The sequence below is a fragment of the Hippopotamus amphibius genome, unplaced genomic scaffold (assembly GCF_030028045.1).
Source record: "Hippopotamus amphibius kiboko isolate mHipAmp2 unplaced genomic scaffold, mHipAmp2.hap2 H_1, whole genome shotgun sequence".
NCBI classification, from domain to species: domain Eukaryota; kingdom Metazoa; phylum Chordata; class Mammalia; order Artiodactyla; family Hippopotamidae; genus Hippopotamus; species Hippopotamus amphibius.
In genome coordinates, this window is record NW_026648280.1 from 2793753 (window position 1) to 2808874 (window position 15122).

Consider the following 15122-nt stretch of genomic DNA (forward strand, 5'->3'; position numbering starts at 1 on the left):
ATAGTTCCTTTTTTTAAAATTAATTAATTTATTTAATTTATTTATTGGCTGCGTTGGGTCTTCGTTGCTGCATACGGGCTTTCTGTAGTTGCGGCGAGTGGGGGCTACTCTTTATTGTGGTGCACAGGCTCCTCATTGTAGTGGCTTCTCTTGTTGTGGAGCACAGGCCCTAGGTGCGTGGGCTTCAATAGTTGTGGCTCACGGGCTCAATAGTTATGGTTCACGGGCTCTAGAGCACAGGCTCAGTAGTTGTGGCACATGGGCTTAGTTGCTCCGTGGCGTGTGGAATCTTCCCAGAGCAAGGCTCGAACTCGTATCCCCTGCTTTGGCAGGCGAATTCTTAACCACTTCACCACCTAGGAAGTCCTGAATAGTTCTTAAAAATCTGTTCTTCCATGAGACTGGCTTGTTTCCTCTGAGGAAGGTTGGCACAGTGTCAGGGGTCCCAGACCCGGATGCTCCTCACTGCACAGCACCTGTCTCTCACCAGACACTGAGGCCCTGCCAGCTCCACATTCTGCAGAATCCACAGAGAACTGACACTGAAAGAGACACTCGATCAATGCACAGCAAATGCAGAGGTGTTCAAGGAGAAGCATCCCTTTTCTACCACCAATAAAACTTCAGAATGGGAAAAAAAAATCCCAAGTGTATTTTGAAGCCCTTCACCTTTGTCTCCATCCTGAGAAAGCAGGAGTACGTTCACAGCTTTGAATGTTACATGAGAAAGCCTCCAGCCAGACCTCTATTTCCCTTGAGCACCAAAATGCCCCATAGAAAGCCCTTAAGAGGGCAGGGAGTGAGTATGGCCCAAAATTTTGAGTAAAATTTTGTAGTTCCCCCTGTACGAAAGCATTACACTGATAAAGGACTAACAAGTGTGGAGAAGCGCATTTCCATTCAGAGCTCCACTCTCATTAGCACCAGAAAATTCACACCAGGAAACAGTTGTGGAAATGCAGTAACTACATGAAAACTTTCAGGAAAATATGAAACCTGTTTGATGCAGTCCCCATAGGACAAAGGCATAATGAGTACAGCTAATGTTGAAAAGCCTCTTCTCACAGATTTAATCCTGTTTTGCAGCAGCAAGTTATCACATTGTGAGTGAGGTAAGTAGGAGAGCAAAAGCTGCAGCTCTTGCGTGTTCTGCGTAGAACACTTCACACCGGAGAAGGCCCCTGTGTGTATAGCTGACCTGGGAGAGGTGTCAGCCACACTTCTGCCTTCTGAACAACAGAAACCTCACTGTAGAGAAAAGCCTTCTGCTCTCTACCTCCACCCCTCCTTTTTTTTTTTAACGTTTTATTTAAAATAATCAGGTTCTTTTTTTAACCTCCTTCAATATAAGAGAATTAACACTCAAGAAAAAGCCTACATGAGTAACCTTCAGGCAGAAGCTGGACCTCATGTACAAGGACCGCCACCAGAGGAGACTCTTACTCCAGGTCCACCCTGCACATGGGGAAGTGTGAAGGGGCTGTGTTGTACTTTGTGACTTGTTGGGGGACTTTGGGAGAGCTCTCGCACGCTGGCTCTTATGGAAGAAGCCCTTCTGTGTTTGATGGTCACCTCACAGTTGCTCAGCATAAACAGCCCCTGTTTCCTGTTTGCCCTGCACCCGCTGGCGTGGCATCATGATGCTCTCCCATAACTGAGTTTGGCATGGACTTGACTCCTGCTCTGAGCAAGGGGCCTGATAGGATAGTTTTGGGAGGCCTTCTGGGTGTGGTTCCCATTGTTCGTGGACATTGTGAAGCCTGCATTTGACATGGTGCCTCCGTGGAGCTGCTTCAGGTACTCATAACATGATGGTTTTGTACATGCCTGTCATCACTCAGCCCTGGTACTATCTGATAGTGACTACATCACCAAGTAATCTACCTTTGATACTGTTTAGTGGATGGAGTGAATTGAGAACACTGAATTGAGAGGTGCTCCCAAATTAGCCATCAGGGCCCCCCTATAGCACCTGACAAAAGGCACAACAGCAAGGCATGGAGCATCTCTGTCCAGCTGTGACTCAGTTTGCATTTCTGCCCCATGTCCCCTGTGAAATGAAAGGATGAAAGCCTCTGTTCTGAAGCTTCTGACCTGGAGTTCTCCTGGGGAAGACAGTGTTTGGTCTGGAAAAGGCAAGATGGTGGTCCCTGTTCCCAGAAATGTCTCCCTCCAACAAAACACCCAGGATAAGTGTACAATTTAATGATTTTTAATTAATTTAAAGCCTTGCAGCCATTAGCTTACCCCGTTCCCATTGCCCCAGAAGGTTCCTTTGGGCACTTTTACTCTCAAAAATCCCTCCCCTTCCCGCCCCTGTTACACCTGGAAATCACTAAATCTACTTATATCTCTATATAGTTGCCTTTTCTGGGTATTTCATATTCATGGAATCATACAATATGTGGCCCTTTTGTGTCTGGTTTCTATCACTTAGCATGATGTTTTCTCATGTATCAGCATTTTATTCCATTTTATTACTGAATAATATTCTCTAGTGCAGAGATACCAAATTTTATCCATCACCAGTTGAGGAACTTTTGAATTGTTTCCAGTTCTTGGCAAATATAAACATTGCTGCTAGGAACATTTCCTTACAAATCTTTGGGTAGAGATGTTTTCATTTCTATTGGGTAAATTCCTAGTGGAATTGCTGAGTCTTATGGCAAGTTTATGTTTAATTCTTTAGAAGCTTCCAAACCATTTTCCAAAGTGGTTGTGCCATTTTGTATTCCCATCAGCACTGTAGGACTGTTCCAGTTTTTCCACCTTCTTGCCAACACCAAGATAGCTTGATGTTGTCATCCTAGTGGGTATGAAATGGTATCTCAAGGATTTTTTAAAATCATGCAAAATATACATAACACTTATCATTTTAACTATTTTTAAGTGTGCAATTCAGTGGCATTAAGTAAATTCACATAGTGGTGCAACTTTAACCTGTATACTTCTCCAGAACTTTTTGTTATCTTAAACTGAAACTCTCTATCCATTAAGCAGTCATCTCAGTGTATGTTTTTTTAAATATTTATTTATTTACTTATTTATTTATTATTTTTGGCTGTGCCAGGTCTTAGTTGTGGCATGTGGGATCTTTGTTGTGGCACGTGGGATTGTTAGTTGTGGCATGTGGACTCTTAGTTGTTGAGGAATGGCAGGCTTCTTAGTTGCGGCATGCATCTCAGTGGAGTTTTAATAATTTTTCTCCTGAGTATTGATCTTGGGCATCTTATCATATATACTTATTAACCATCTGTTTATCTTCTTTGATGAAATGTCTATTCAACTCTTTTGCTTGTTACTGATTGGCTTCTTTTTATTATTGCATCATAAAGTTCTTCACAGATTCTGTATTTAGAATCCATACATATATATACACACACACGTATACATATACAAGTATTTTCTCTCAGTCTGTGGCTCGTCTTTTAATTTTCTCAATGCTGTCTTTTGAAGAGCAAAATTTTACATTTTGATGTCAAATTTTATACTGGAAGTCTAATTTATTAGTTTTTTCTTTTATTTATTGTCCTTTTGTGTCATACCTAAAAAATTATTTGCTTAACCAAAAGTCAGCAATTTTCTCCTATGTTTTCTTCTATAAATTTTGGAGTTTTAGCTCTTATATTTATGATCTTTTTCATGGTAACTTTTATGTATGGTGTGAGTTAAGGGTCTAAACTTATCTTTTTTGCACGTGAATATCTAATTTTCCCAGGACCATTTGCTGAAAAGGCCATCTTTCCACGTTATACCTTTGTTGGAAATTCATTAAGGGTATTTTGGTACTCTCAAATTATTCTATTGATCTATATATCTGTCCTTATGCCAGTACCACACTGTCTTGATTACCTTAGCTTTATAGAAACTTTTGAAATTAGGTAAGGAAAATTCAACTTTGTTTCTTGTCAGAATTGTTTTGGCGGTTGTGTTTTGCATATCTGTGAATTTAGGATCAGCATGTTAGTTTCTACTCAAACGTCAGCTGTGGTTTTGATAGGGATTGCATGGAATCTGTACATCAATTTGGGAGTATTGTCATTTTAACACATTGAATCCTCTCATCCATGAACACGGAATGTCTCACAGCAGTCTCTCTGAGCACTGTTTTATAGTTTTCAGAGTATAAGTAATGCACTTCTTTTGTTAAATTTATTCCTGTTTTAATTTTCTTTAGGCTACTGTGAATGGAATTGTTTCATGGATTTCATTTTCAGATTGTTTGTTGCTAATATATTTTGGGTTTTATCCCGCCTCCTTGCTAAACTTGTTTACTATAGTAAGTTTTCTTTTTTAAAATGGATTCCTTCGGATTTTTTTTATGTACAGGATCATGTCATCTGCAAATGAAAACGCTTTTACTTCTTCCTTGCCAGTGGGTATCCTACTTTGGATAACTGCTCTCCTAGAAAAGGCTGAAAGATTTCTATGTTCTAAATCTTTTGATTTGGATGCTAAAAGCTCACCTGAGGAAGGGGAGGGGGCTTTGAAAACTTCATAGTGGTCCAGGAGGAGAGGCTGCTGCTTTCTTGTTCTAAAGGATGTTTCACATCACATCCCAGCCACAATGACAGGAAGCTCTTTCCCTGGGCTAGAAGACATGCCCTCTAGACACCAGACCCTGAAAGGCAGGGTCACCTTCTTGTATTCCTGTAAGAGCCAGGTGGGTATATTAAGTGGTAAAGGAACACAGAGTGTGAGAAAATAGGGAGTGGGAGAAACTGGCAGCCCAGAGTGACCGTGCCCTTTCTGTGGGACAGCCATGAGTCTGCTCTGATGACTGAGTCCTTGTGGGTTGAGGGTGTGCAGAGTTTCTGAGAACCTGCAGGCCTGCACCTCTGCCACATCCATCATTTAAATATAGGGACATCATTATCAATCATCTGTTACATATAGGGGGAACTGAATCACAGAGACTTTGTAACTTGTCCAAGGGCACACAGCTAATTATCAGCTGTGATGTGTAGCTCCAGAGTTTGTGTCCTTTACCAGCTCACTATCTCTAGATGGGGGTGCTGTGGGCTTTAAATAAATAACACATTTTACATAGAAGCCATGTGCTTATTTGCCATACATGTATCTTCTTTAATGAAGTGAATGTTCAAGTCACTTTTGCCCATTTTTTTAAATTAGGTTGTTTGTCATATTAAGTTGTAAGAGTTCTTTACATCGTCTAGACTCAAGTCCTTTGTCAGTATTTGTTTTGCAGAGTTTTCCCAGTCTGTGGCTTACATTTTTATTTTCTTGAGAGTGACTGTTGAAAAAAATTTAAAATTTGTATGAAGTCCAATTGATTTATCTTTTTTTTTTGTTTTGCTTTTTATGATATATTTAAGAAACCCATCAAATCCAAGGTCATGTGCTTTCTTCCAGAAGCTTTATCGTTATAAGCTTTACACGTATGTCTATGATCAGTTTTAACTTTTGCATATGACTTGAGTTGTGGGTGGAGGTTTGTTGTTGTTGTTACATATGGCTGTCTAGTTGTTCCAACACTGTTGGTTGAAAAGATTATCTTTTCCTCATTGAATTGCCTTGGCCAGTTTTGGTACATAGAACCCAAAAGTCCACTTGTCATCTGGCATCAGGCACTAAGTGTATCAGGGGCTCAACTAACACTGCCTTCCTCTGTGGCTGATTCACAGGCCAGCCTTCCTGTAGAGTCAAGATGGATGTCAATAGCCCCAGTCTATAGATGCTTAGAGCCACGAGGGCTTTGTTTTGGGTGTTCAGGCACATGCACACAATCATGTACCCACAGACACACACACACACACAGACACACACACACACGGCAGGCCGCCTGCCCTGCACAGAATCCTACTCGGGGGACTCCAAGGCACGTTCAGGTCAAGGATACTCTACCAAATCAGACTCTTCACCAAAAGTCTTAATTTTATAAGATCTACACATTGCAGACCATTCAGGATACAAAGGATTGATGGGAATTCCCTGGTGGTCCAGTGGTTAGTACTCCACGCTTTCACTGCCAAGGGCCAGGGTTTGATCCCTGGTCAGGGAACTAAGATCCCATAAACCACAAGGCACAGCCAAAAAAAAGGATTGAATTCTGAAGACAGATGTCTGCCCTGTCTTTCTTGGAGGCTTGAGTCCCACATTGCTCAGCTAGACTTTAATTCTGATTCCAAGCCACTCTTCCATGTTGGTGGGAGGCAAGTGAAACACCCAGGAGAGTGGGCCTGAGCAGGCCAACTGTCCCTGGGTACCTCCTGATGCTTGGGATGAATTGGTACTCTGGGGAATCAAACACTTAGAACCAATAGACCTTTGGTATGTTCTGGCATCACCAGGGAAATATTAAGATTCCATTGAGTTGGCTGGTATGCAGAGCCCTGATGGGGAGAGTGGAAGGCAGGTGAAAGGCTTCACCCATGCACTGGGGGCAGTGTTATGTGGCCTCTCTAACCAAAGGTGACTACAAGGGTTCAAGGAGTTGAGCCTTTGATGTGTCCACCCTTTGCTAGGAAGTCTGAGGCCTCAAGGTTCAACTGATTGTAACCCTGATCCCAAGCCCCCCATGTTGGTGGAAGACAGTCATTACACCCAGAGGGGATGGTCTGAGTTCAGAGGATTCCCTGACACCTTGGGATGTCGGGGAGAGCTTAGGCAGACCTGCTGCATGCTTGGCTGACCACAAGCCAGCCAGGAATGTCATCCCTCTCGTGGTCAGCTTCAGGGAACTGGCGGGGGGTGGGGGGCAGTGGCAGAGAGTCATCCTGAGTGGAGTAGCAGCAGTGCCTCTGCCCCACCACATGCTGTGCAGTAAACACTGGGCCAAAAGCCTTCATGTCTGAGGACCCCCAGGGACCCCTGGGCTCCTGGTTTGCTTTTTTGCTGAGTCACAAATGTTAGTCCAGAAACACATATGGAGCCCGTATATTGGGCTCTAATATATAGTTTGCGTATATACCTATAAACTTTGAAGTTTGGGGAAATAGTTTTCAACCTTTACAAAATCAAAAGGCTCCACATAAAAACATGGGCCTCATATACCCGGAGAAAACCATAATTCAAAAAGATACATGTACCATAATGTTCCTTGCAGCACTATTTACCATAGCCAGGACATGGAAGCAACCTAAATGTCCATTGACAGATGAATGGATAAAGAAGATGTGGCACATATATACAATGGAATATTAATCAGCCATAAAAAGGAATGAAATTGAGTTATTTGTAGTGAGGTGGATGGACCTAGAGTCTGTCATACAGAGCAAAGTAAGTCAGAAAGAGAAAAACAAATATCATGTGCTTATGCATATATATGGAATCTAAAAAAATGGTACTGATGAACTCAGTGGCAGAGGAAGAACAAAGACACAGATGTAGAGAACAAACTTGAGGACACGGGAAGTAGGGGGAAGGAGAAGCTGGGACAAAGTGAAAGAGTAGTATTGACATTTATACACTACCAAATGTAAAATAGATGACGAGTGGGAAGCAACTGCATAAGACAGGGAGATCAACTCTATGACTGGTGATGACTTAGAGGGGTGGGATAGGGAGGGTAGAAGGGAGGCTCAAGGGGGAGGGGACACGGGGATATATGTATGAATGCAGCTGATTCTGTTTGTGGTACAGCGGAAACTGGCACAACAGTGTAAAGCAATTATATGCCAATAAAGATTGAAGAAGAAAACAAACATGGATCTCTCACTCCTCTTGGAAACCCAGAAAATGGGGCAACCACGTGTTGACTCCACCATCTCTGACCCCTATACCTGGGAACAGCCCTGCCTCAGTGGCAGCAGCAAACAGGAGATGATGAGGCCAGCAGCTACCATACTCACCTGGAATACCTACTGGGCCACTAAAATCCTGGACTGTGGCCCTTTTCTCAGTCCCAGCGTTCTTGCCTATACAGTGATGGCCTGGAAGTGAGCAGCCCAGGGAGGCTATAGGAATCCACACCACCTCTAGATTATTGCCTGGCAGTGAGCAGCACACCACTGGCTATGCGCATTCTCAAAGGGCATCTGCACTTGTTCGGAGGACAAGGCGAGAGTGTGCAGGACTCCCCTGCAGAGATAAGTCTTTCCTGTGGCCAGGGTCACCATCAGCAAGTTTGGCAAACTCTACAGATCAGGTTTTCTCAAGTGGTTGTTGTTGTTTTTCCCCAGAGAGGTAACACTTGCTAATTTCTGTGGTATAAATTCCACCATGGCTATTTCAGGCTGCCTGCATGATGCTGAACACACTCAGCTCTGGTGAGTGGGATGATGTGCGTGGTCCAGGCACAGCATTGGCCACATCTCCTCCATTTGCCATAGTCTTCCTGAACTCAAATCCAGTGTGTCCACACCCATTCGTGGTTCCACCTGGCCCCTGTGGATCTTAAATCCAGAGATACCTACCTACAGATTCTGGACATCAGGGGCCTTACTGGACCCATGGGGAGGTTCCAGGAGACAGTGGCCCCTCAACACTTTTGAGAGATGTAGGACATTCCCATGAATGCTACTCAGGAATTACTGGATATCCCCACACCAATACTCAAAACCCAAAGCTCTGGGCCCAGTAGGTATTCCTGTATTCCAAAGATACAAGATTTGGCCTAGAGACCTTCAGTCTGTCCCAGGAGGCCTTGGGCCACAAGGCAGATTAGGTTAAACTAGACTGCAAGCTATTCCTTGCTGCCCTACTCTCAAAGTCAGGGCCCCCACAAAAGCTCTCCCCTCCCTTTTCACCATTAGAGCCCAGTTCTGTTCTCAATCTCTCCCCGTACACAATGGGTGGAGTCTGAGGATTAAAGATGGCTTCATCAATAAGGTCTTTATTATGCTCTGGAGGCAGGCAGTTCCAGGGTTGGGTGATTTGGAGGCTGGACCAGTCCATTGCAGGTATCATCTGTAGACTCAACAATGTCCACGAAGAAGGGAAGCCTCCTCTGGACATCCTCAGACTCCAGTTCAGATCCTCCTGGAGAGAACTATGTCAGGGCAACACCCGAGCCACTGGGGACAGGGGAGAAGTGCAAAATGAGGCCACCCCAACAGGTTCCCAACATTCATGGCTCCCTGCAGGGAATGAGAACACAAGCCTGCATTCCCTGAGTATGCTGAGATGACAGGCACATGCTCTGGCGACCTGTCGGCTGGTAGAGATAAGAGGGCATCTGGCAGTGACATAATCTGGCAAGGCACCTGGACAGATTAGAAAGTGCAGTATAGCTCCCGAAAGCTTCCCACTTACCTGGCACTACAGCCAATCTGGGACATGCAAGTTTCAAATTTTGGCTGATGGCTTCCTCACAAAGAAAGCTCCTTTCACAGGAGTTTTTCAGAAGTGAGTCCTTTTATGGAACAAGGAGAGGGCCCTCACTAGTGCTCATCCACTCTTGCCACACTCCTAAGGCCTTTCTCTGGTGTGACCTTTCTGGGCTGAGGGAGGCTGGAGCTCTGGCTGAAGGTGATCCTATGTCCACTGCACTCAGACAGCTCTTTTCCAGTGTGACCCTTCTGGCGCTTAGAGAGGTTTGAGCTGTAGAGGAAAGCTTTCCCGCATTTGTTACATGCATAAGGCTCTTCTCCAGTGTGAACTCTCTGGTGCTGACTGAGAATGTAGCTTTCATTGAAGGCCTTCCCACACTGGCAGCACTCATAAGGCTGTTTTCTGGAGTGAACTTTCTGGTGCTTAACAAGGTTAGAGCTGTAGCTGAAAGCTTTCCCACATTCAGTGCACTCATAAGGCCTTTCTCGAGTGTGAACTTTCTGGTGCTGAATGAGGGCAGAGCTTTGACTAAAGGCTTTCCCACATTTGGAGCACTTGTAAGGCTTTTCTCCAGTGTGAATTCACTGGTATGGAACGAGGTTGGAGGGGCAACTGAAGGCCTTCCCACAGTGGTTGCACTTATAAGGTCTTTCTCCAGTATGACTTATTTGATGCAGAATAAGTTTGGACGTTTGCCTGAAGGCTTTCCCACATTTGTTGCACACAAAAGGCTTTTCTGTGTTGTGAACTTTCTGGTGCCGGACAAGATGGAAGGTGTTAATGAAGGTTTTCCCGTACTCACTGCACTCATAAAGCCTTTCTCTGGTGTGTATTTTCTGGTGCTCAGCAATGTTGGAGATACAGCTAAAGACTTGCCGACACTGTCTGCACACATAAGGCCTCTCTGTGTTGTGAACTTTCTGGTGCCAAACAACGTGAAAGCTACAAGTGAAAGCTTTCCCACATTGGTCACACTCATAAGGCCTTTCTCTAGTGTGAACTCTCTGGTGCTGAGTGAGTGTCTGCAGGTAAAGACTCCCACATTCATTGCAACTGAGATGCGCTTTTCCAGTGTGATCTTTCTGATGTGTTCTCAAGTTAAACAGGTGGCTGAACACCTTCCCACATTCCTTACACACATGGGATGTTTCCCCAGTGTAAGTTCTTTGGGGGTGAACCAGGGTTGAGTTCTCCTTGGGGGGCATTTCCACCTGCTGGACACCTGATGGGTCTCTCTTTGGCGTGAGTGATGAGGTGGTCGAGGAGTGTGAAGGCCTTCAGGAAGGCTTGCCCGCAGTCACTACACCTGAAGGACTTCTGTGTGGCGTGGCCTCCCTGCTGTTGCTGGTGAGTGGAGCCGGGTGGGAAGGCCTCCTTGCACTCAGTGTTCCTACGTGGCATCCCCTCTCTGTGGGTGGCCTGGGGCTGGAGGCCATGGCTGTCCAGGACAGCCTTACCACACTCCCCACATGTGAAGGGTTTCTCTTCACTGTGCTCCTTATGGTGCTTGTGAGAGTTTGCACAGAGCCAGAAGCCTCTATCACGTGCATCACACGTGTACAATTTCTGCCTGGGGTATATTCCCTGGTGCTCAGCCAGGTGTAGTATGTCTTTTAACACCAGGACACACACATCACAGGTGTTGGCCTTCTGGGTGGATAGACCTGCCTTGGGGGGTCCCGGACTGGAGCAGTGTTGCATGAACACTCTGCTCAGGAGGCACCTCCTCAGCCTCTGCTCCACACCAACAATCTGAAAGCAGAGAAATGCTGGTGACATGTATGTAGGCTTTGTTGCGAGAGGGCAGTCCCTTCACCGATGTGTGTCTGACACATTCAGTAATAAGTCTGTAGATCAAGTCAGGGTGAGGTAGAGCCACTGGTGCAGGACTTGTCCCAGCACCTGTGAGAACACTGGGGTGGGGTTCAGGCTGGGAGGAGAGGCAGAGATTCCAACTTATTCCTCAGCTTTCATCAGGAGAGGAGAGATCTGACAGGAAAACAGGACACAGAGCCGTGTGCACAAGCCCAGGAAAACCTAGGGCATCCAGTGCTCCAAGTCTACATAGAGACACGTGCACAGGTCATGATACGTGGACTGTAGGCTAACCTGGGACAGCCCTGCAAAGGGAGGAAAGGTGGGGAGTTGGGGAGAAATGGACATCAGAGCAGTGAGGCTGTCCGTCATCAGGGCTTAGGGACAAAAGACAAATGGCAAGGAGGTGGACTGTCCTCGCTGAAGAAGGAAGGTGGGAGTAGAGTGGGGCCATTGGCCCCAGCAACAAGCTCCAGTGGACACAGGGCAAGTGCCCAGTATAATGTGACCCCGCCCCAATGTCCCCTCTGCCCCCAGCTCCCAGTCACCAGAGCCAGGCCCCCTCCCAGCCTCTCTTGATGTGGCTAGAGACATGGACATCCAGGGTCCTTTGCCCTGTTCCTGTGATTGAACAATCATGCAGGATGTGGAAGATACAAGTCCTGGCAGAAAGCCAAGTGGGTAAGGAGCTGGCCTAGCTCAGGGCAACCTATCCAGTGAGAGACCAAAAGGAGTTCATGTCATCTTTGCAACTGGGAAGAAAACCCAGTATTAAAATCAGCCCCAGAGGAGCGTTTCCCAGGAACAGCCCAGTGGTCTGCACAAGCAGTGACTATGTTGGTGTCTGTGGTCCACAGCACAGCCAGGCTCAGAGAGGCCACCGATCTGGACAGATCTGGGCAGCCAGATTGACACTCCAAGCCCTGAGCCTTTCCCTGGAAGGCTTCAGAATCAGGTGTTGAGGCTCCTCGGGGAAAGGAGCAGGCACACAAGGCAGATGGTCCAGGGGAGGAAGCAGCACCCATGCTCAGCTGTGGGAAGACAGAGCTGCTCCTGGGAGAAGAGGAGGGACAGAGCCTAGAAGAGGAGGCTGGGAGGGCCTTACCCAGAGCGGCCACCAGTGCCAAGTTCTCCAGCATCACTTCGTGGTACAGGTGCCTCTGAGCCTCATCAAGGAGCCCCCCACTCCTCGCGGGAGAAGTACATGGCCACGTCCTCAAAGGTCCCCCAGCCCTGCCATGATGAGGACAACTAAGTCTACCAGACCAAAGGGCAGTAGAAAAATGAACAAAAAACAAAAATTGCACAGGTGCGCCCATACAGGCCTAGACCTCTGACCCTGCATCACACCACCCCTAAACCATCCTCCCCAAACACTCCAGGTCACCCACTTCCCCAAGATGCAATGTCATGGGTGCCACTGTCTCATGTCCCATTGGTCACAGTCACCCTGCAAAGAGTAGGCAGGTAGACAGATGCCATCAATACCCTGAGCCTGGCATGTAGGGCCCCACTCCTTCCTGCCAGGTAATTCCTCTCAGTCCCCAGATCCTGCCTCCCAGAAACACGAAACTGGAGGCCCCCTTTCTCCCAGAGGCCCCCTAGTACCAGACTGCAGCCCACTGACTCAGTTCCCCCGCATGCACCCATCAGGCTTTGTATTCCACATCTCCACACCTCACACCATCCCCCGGCCCACAAAGGCCACTCTGCAAATGGTGTCAGAGCCTGGCTGCTTGGGGAGGTCAACCAGGAGCCCTTCCTGACCCAGACTTCAAAAGATCCCAACTGTCAGGGGTGGCACCCAGATTTTCCTTCATTGTTTCTCCAACGCAGCCTACTCCTACCTTCGACCCGTAGCCACCAAGGCTGGACACGGACCTCTGACATGTCCTAGCCTGTGCCTTTCTGCATGCTGTCCCCTCCCTAAGCCACTGTATTCTTTCCTAAGATACATTCAAAGCCCAGCCCCACCACCTCCCGCCCCAGGCCTGCAACATTCCCAGCTGCCTGCCCACCACTAAGCTAACCTGCCACCCTACTGAAACTCACAGGTCCCACGGAGGGTGGCCAAGAAAGCCTGGTGAGCCACAGAGAGGTGAGCGGACACCAGCCCCGGTCCCTCTGTCATCCACCTCTGCCCTGGGGACCAGGGTCACCTCTGGACCCTCCTCTCCCACACACCCCTTCCCTTGTGGCTGCTACCTCCCTTCATCTGACCTTGTGACACCCACCACCCCTGCCCAGGTACCCGAGCAACCACCCAGTCCTCAGCTGCCCCAGTGCGGCATCCATCACCATGCCCTAAAGTTGCTCCCTCCGAAATCTGCACCTGCGTTCCACCTCAGTTCACAGGCCGGCCACTGCCAACTGGACGTCTGCAAGCGGAGTCCCTCAGCATAACTTAGACCCGCACTCAGAAGGCTCGGGGAGGGACATCCCTGGCTTCCAATGTAGGGGGTGTGGGTTCCATCCCTGGTTGGGGAACTAAAATCCTACATGCTGCGTGGAACAGGAGCGGGGGGGGGGGGGGGGGAGGGGCAGTCTCTGGGACATCTCAGCCTCAACATGGTCAAAACGCACCTCCTGAACTTCTGAACTTCCCTGATGTACGTCTACCTCCTAATCACTGAGGCCAGCACCTGCGGGGACATCCGCACCTCCTCAGCCTCTCTCTCTCTACCCCTCCACATAAAATCAGGCTTAACTTAGATCCAAGCTCCAACCACTTCTCCCAACTACACTCACCGCTCTGGCCAAGCCACTGGTCACTCAACTAGTATATTAAGGTAGCACCCTTGTATGCCTCCTTTTCTCTTTCCTCACCCTCACCTTCCTGTCTTCTGCTCTGCAGCCGGAGGGAGCCTGTGAACACCTAAGTCAGATCACCTCCCTCTTCTGCTCCAAACCTTCCGTGGCTCCCACCACCCTCAGGTGACAGGCCAAGCTCCTGTCCACCAGACACCAGGGAGACCTTCAGTGCCCTGAACACTCCCAGCTGAGCTTCATCTCCAAGCATTTACACATCCTGGTACCTGTGCCTGAAACAGCTTTGCACACCTCGTCCCGCTGGATTCCAGAAATGAGAACCTTTCCACAAGACCCCTGGCCAGACTGGGACCTTGGGCTTGTAGTAACCCCAGGGTCCGGGTAGCGAAGGTGGAGGGGCAGAGTCCAGGGGCACCCCCTCCCCTCTGTCGGGGGTCCTGGGCCACATGGGTAGGGGTCCGAGTGAGTGGGGGCTGCGGGGACCTTCCACTCACCCGCACCGGGTCCCTCAGCGCCGCCGCCATCAGACCCGGGCGGGCCCTGCTGATCCCCACCCCCACCCCAGGCTGGGGGCCGCCCACCGCCCGTTGCACGCGGGGCCTCTGGCCCCAGGGTATAAACGCCGCCTCCGGGGGCCGTGGGGACGCAGGCACCCCGTTACAGGACACTGCGGCTCCTACGGAGCTTGGAGGCCAGTCCCATCCTCCTCACTGTCCACTTCGGCCAGATCCCGAGGAGGGTCCTAGAAAGAGGCCCCGGCCCAACACGCGGGTCCCCAAGGGCGGCGGAAAACGACCTGTCAAGAGCAAAAGGAACGCCAACAATGGCGACGCCGGAAGTCCCGCCCTCTCCGACTGAGCAGCAGGAAGCTGATCTTGTTCTGGGTTATGATTGGTCCCGAACCCACCGACCCCGATGCCTTGTGGTCAATGTAGTTTCCGCCCTGAATCCACCTCTGTGGGGCGTGCCCTCACATTACCCCTGGCAACGCTCAAGCAGCCCGGCGAGGGGCGCTGGGAAATGGAGAGCCAAGAAAAGAGACTGCTGGGGCGAGTCTTTTCTTCCTCTTAAAGGGGCTGCTCCCTGGCTTCTTCTCGCAGAGATAACTGTCCAGAAAGTGACACGTGTCCGGGGCCTCGGACAACCAGCCCTGAGGAGGCCCCTGGGGAAACATTTCTTGCCTCTGAGGGTGTCAAGTGAAAATACTGGAGACTTTGTTTATTAACCTTAATGTCTCTAATTCAGTGGTCCCCAAACTGGTCCCTGAATCAGGAGCATCAGCATCACTGGGAAACTTGCTAGAAATG